The 5,337-nt window shown below is 40.5% G+C and overlaps 1 pseudogene; it reads left to right on the top strand.

The window, feature by feature from the left end:
• Positions 1-804: 804 nt before the first annotated feature.
• LOC149222458 (BTB/POZ domain-containing protein At1g21780 pseudogene) lies at positions 805-1,398 on the top strand (annotated as a pseudogene).
• The last annotated feature ends 3,939 nt before the right edge of the window (positions 1,399-5,337 follow it).

Raw genomic sequence — 5,337 nt, 5'->3', positions numbered from 1 at the left:
CTAGGTTCCGAAATGGATGGATTCAAGGCAGTCCACTATGAGAATGTTTATAAAAATGATTTTCCCAACGAGCCTAATCTCCTTCTTTAACATCTTCCCTTGTTGTTTCCGGCTGCAAATTTGTGCCCATAACTGCAATTGGCATCAACCAGAAAGAAAAAAGAACAAGAGAGAAAGGAAACAATTCTTCAACTGTGTAGGCATCAGTTCAGTGAATAGAGCGACTTATAGTAAAGAAAGAGTTCCTTTTGAATAAAATAGTGGCGTACTTTCATGACGAGGTCGCTGAAACTAATTGTAAGGAGTTCACATGTGAGCTTCTGAGCATGTCGAGCAACCATTTTTGGCTTGCTCGAGCTCAATGTGTTCTGGTTTAAAAAAAATGCTAGGATTTTCCCACTAGGCCCGTGCAAAACTTTATTTTATTTGATTGGGATTATATGGTAAATTTCAGGCTTTCTAACTGCATTAATGTTTAGTGACTGGGGTTATGTAATATCAAGCAAAAAAAAGTTCTTTTAGCACACAACCAACCTGCATTCCCATGCTCAATCTCTTTCTTATCCGGAAGGGAACATGTGCAACAACCTCTCACCCTTTGCGATTGAAACACAATGAGAACTCATGCAAAATCATACAATGTTGATGGGCCACCACCACTGTCTCTTCTTGAAGATGAAAATAACCTCAACCCTGTGCATTCACGTCTGTCTCGCATTGCCATCGCATTCTAGTGCCTTGCTTTCGCAACACCTTCATTGAGCCTTGATAAATATTTTATTTGATGGTGTATAAGCAACACACATGGCCGAGTTAAAGGTAGAGATGATTTCAAGGCTTGCACAATGGAGAATTCAAAGCTTGGGCTCCTGCTCTTAACGGAGGTCCGATGCCTTCAAAATCGAAATTTGGAACTGGTACTTTTCAATTGAGAAGAACAGAAGTCAACGACCTTGGACATCACCCGTCTATGATAAGTTGCCCTGTAGCAGTGAGGATTTTGTGTGGCCTATAGATTCTAGCTTTCATGGACGATTTTATATAATTGATGTGGATTTTCTAGACCTGAAAATGGCTCCAATGAATGGTGGAGAAGCTTGTTCAATATGGCCCAATGAAGGAGCAATGCAGTGTCAATCAACTAAGGGTGCATTAAAATTCCTTTCTCATATGTTAGAGCACATCAGGTTATTTTAGCAGCACAATCCCCTGTTTTTGAGTGTATGTTCTTACATGATGTCAAATAGAAAGAATTATCAAGACATATATCTGGAAGACTTCATTGCCCTTCTAAGATACATCTATGGAGGTATCAAACATGAGGACTTTTTAAACCATAGAATAGCTTTATTGAGAGCTGTTGATAAATACAACATTGTGAACTGCCCAGCACTGTGAATAAATTGAATTATAAAGCATGTCTTTAAAGTAAAGGGGAGAAAAGGCACAATTATTTTTGTTGAACCAGAGACCATCCACACATTGCCAGTATTTCAGATCCAATTAGATGAGTCACTTGGATTATGGTGGGATGCCTCGTGAGTTATGAATAAGAAGATTGTTGAGTATCACATCTAGGCCTGTCTTGGAATTCTTCTTTTGTTGTCACATTGTTGAATTCTTCTCTGCACATTCAAGAGTAAAGTTTGATCCGTAGGAGCGCTAAAAAAGGGACATCGTCATTGTTCATTGCCTATATATTCCATGGTGTCAAGCCTGTGTGTGTGCCCGAGACTCTGCACAGATTTCTTGTATATAAGGGTATGGCAATAACAAGGGAAAATGTTGGTATACATACAACTATTCATATTCGAAAAATAAATATTGGTGTTGGCACTGAGAGGTTGAAACATATGGAAACAACTTAGGAGTTCGCCGATCAAGGAATTCCTTTTGATGGGAATCCTAGTCCTTTTCCTCCTTTCAGAAATATCGGATTGCTAGTATGGTTGTTCTCAACCTCCTTGGCCCCATAACTGAATACTTCGATATCCTTTCAAAATTTTTATGGGAGACCATCTTCTCTAAAATTATTCTGGTATTCCTCAAATCTTAGAAGAATGGTCTTCTCGTTCACATCAGCCTGTGTCATCAACTTCTGGAGATCATGCTGGTGACACACCATCAACTAGTGGTAGTAAAGTTCATCGAAAGAAGGGTAAAGTTAAGTTTCCCTATAGGTTATGTGAAGAGAATCACCCCATTCACCTTTGTCCCTATCTGGATGAAGCCAAAAAAGTGTTGGATAACCGTCCTACTTCTCCGCAGCGACTTCCATCTAGTTACAGGAGACTCTCCCTTAATCCTTCACTAGTTGATGAACTGACTGACCAAAATCAACCGTCGGTAAAACCCACTCCCTATGAATGTGAATCCCATGAGTCTATACCTGACCAATCATAGGTCGAGGAAACAGTTGACCCGATTTCACCTTCAATTAATTGTACCTTTCCCATAGAGAGTGAGTATGATACCACTCAGGTTCTTTTCGTTTCTTCAGATTCCAATGAGCTTGGAGGCAACCCTCCTGTTCCATCAAGACAGGAGGAAAATCCTCCCGTTCTAGTAACTCAAAGGGGTAATTCTCCCGTTCTTACGGCACCCCCTCCAAATAGTCTGGTCACTTCCTTTGATTGGAATCCATTGGCAAGATGTCATCTTCCTTCTTATTTTCCTTTCTAGATCATAGTACAGGTTTGTAATATGATTGTACCTGGAACTATTATAGATGAAGGTGCTTCTATGAGTATCCTTTCCTCCACTGCTTGGCAAGCACTTGGTTCACCACCACTTGTGCCTATTACCCAGAATCTGTTGGCTTTTACCAGAGGAACCAGTCAACCATTTGTTGGAAATAATACTGAGAGGGGGGGTGAATCAGTATTATCAGATCAATAAAACTTTTTCAGTTTCATACTCAGAAACATATACGCTACTTCAGTTAAGTGAACCCGCGTGTACACGTTGCTGTGTCTAAAGCAATTAGCGTATATCCAGAAATCTTATGATTCAGTTAGCTTATCTTCAGTAAATGCATCAGAACATTATTAACCATATTAACAGTAAACAGGTGCAGTATAACAGAACAGATCATCACACAAAAGCCACACACATGAACACCAAGATATAAGGTGGAAACCCAATGTGGGTGAAAACCACCTGCTGCAAGTCGTCTCTATCTTTCTTTAATCAGAAACTTCAGTTTACAATCTTTTGTACTGGTGCAGCCTTATACCAGTACGCAGGCTACAACCTGCAGAAGACTACAACCTTCCCTCGTTTTCCAGACTCTCCTGGAAGGGAGCTCCAACCCCCTTTGCTCTTGTACTAGCTAAGATACTAGTACGTAGGTGCTGGCCTACAATCTTCTTTCCTTCAAGTATCAATTTTCAGACTGGATACTCCTGATGCACAACATTACAATCTGAAGACCACGATTCATTTAATTTTCATAACAGATCATTGAAGCACAAAACAACCAATACTAGCATCATCAATCTTTGAATCACTGAACCACTGAAACCCTGTCAACACCCAGTCACCAGAACACAGAGCAGAGTACAGAACTCTGCAATAACAGTCAGACCCAACTGCAACCCCAAAAATTAAGCTTCAAAAGATATACGCTACTTCAATGAAACCAACCCGCGTATACACGCGCTTTTAACGAAGCAAACCTGCGTACAGATCTAAAAATATTTCCTTAAAACTTTGCAGCTGTACCAGATATCAGTCATACTCAGAACATAACATTGCATCAGTATGCAGATCTAAAAATACGCATAATCAACCATATAAAGATAGTTCATTTCAAACCATTTGATCCCGATCTATCCTTAGATCTAGTCTTCCATCAACCGGTGTGATCTCTCCTTAGCTCAGATCAAGCAACCCAGAACCTGCATACTAGATCTCTTTCTTTATCAGATATTCAAGACTTTTTTGATACACATTGCCTATTGATCTTCTTCTCCTTATATAGCCTTAGGCCCTTCACAATACCACGGTCCAAAACCATAGTAACACAATACCATCAACTTCAAAACTAAGGATCAACACGTCTGTCGAGATACCTTGGTCCAAAATCATAGGCTCAAGTACCGAGGACTAACTACCACGGACCAAAAGAAAGCTTCTCGACATGTACGCTCTTTTCTATTCATGAAACCGCGTGTATACGCGACTTCGTATATAGCGAGCCTACGTATCCGCGACTTAGTATATAGCGTACCAGCGTGTATACGCAACTTGGGCTTAATGAACCTGCGTATATGAAATTTCTCTTCATTCTTGTAGTCTGAGATCTGTCATCAAAGAGAGTTGCCATCAAGGACAACACCTGTACCATAGCGCCACACCTGTGCCAAATTGCCAACAATCTCCCCCTTTGGACTTGATGGCAACCCCAAGATCCTTAGAATCATTCTCCCCCTTTGTCATCAAGGGCAAAGGGCTATGCTCCCCCTGAGTACATGTTGATATCTCTGCTCTGCTGTGCTGAACATGCTCCCCCTGATTGTAGGCAAGATCTGCAAAAGATGTTCTTCAAAAAGAACCAAGACTTATACATCATAAAGGACCTTCCTATCACAAAAAGACTCAATACATACATCCATACTCCCAACCAAGAGGGGATACATCAGAAATTTACATATAAAAACCAATTACATTACATCATTCATCCCAGGCATAGTGGGGAAACCAACATAGGCCGTTACATGACCTTGACACCATAAAGAGATATCACAAAAGAGATACATGACATAGAGATGAAAAATCTAGACCAAGACTTGTGAAAGTCACCAGCAGCATCTGATAATCATCTTTTAGATCAGCAACCAAGATTTCCTTCTGTGCTCCTTCTCCTGAAACCAACAACAGTTATGAACTAGAACCAAAAACATCCAAATGCCAACAATGCTTTATTAGACTTTAAGCTGCTCCCCCTGAAACTGTGCCTGAAGGTCTCTGTCATACCCATCTCAGACCTTCTCCAACCAGAGTCTGCCCTTGCTGTTTAGAACTCCATATACGCGACTTCACCTGAATAAATCAGCGTATGCACACGGATATCCCTTATACAACACGCATACACCAACTTTTCTTTAGAACAGACAAGCTTCAACAGCAGGATGAAGCATCAACTACTCCCAGCTTTTGTCTGAGATATTCAAAAGTCTCCCTGGGCAGTGGTTTTGTGAGAATATCAGCAACTTGTTCTTTAGAAGGAACATACTCCAACTTGAACTTTTGTTCAAGCACTTGTTCCCGGAGAAAGTGATACTTGATTGGTATGTGCTTGGTATTTGAATGCATGACTGGATTCTTTGAAATGCT

Source organism: Pinus tabuliformis, chromosome Q (genome assembly GCF_031772625.1).
Source record: "Pinus tabuliformis cultivar Carrire ecotype Pingquan chromosome Q, CPIR1, whole genome shotgun sequence".
NCBI classification, from domain to species: domain Eukaryota; kingdom Viridiplantae; phylum Streptophyta; class Pinopsida; order Pinales; family Pinaceae; genus Pinus; species Pinus tabuliformis.
Note: the sequence above shows the minus strand (reverse complement) of the source record. Positions and strands in the feature narration are given on the sequence as shown.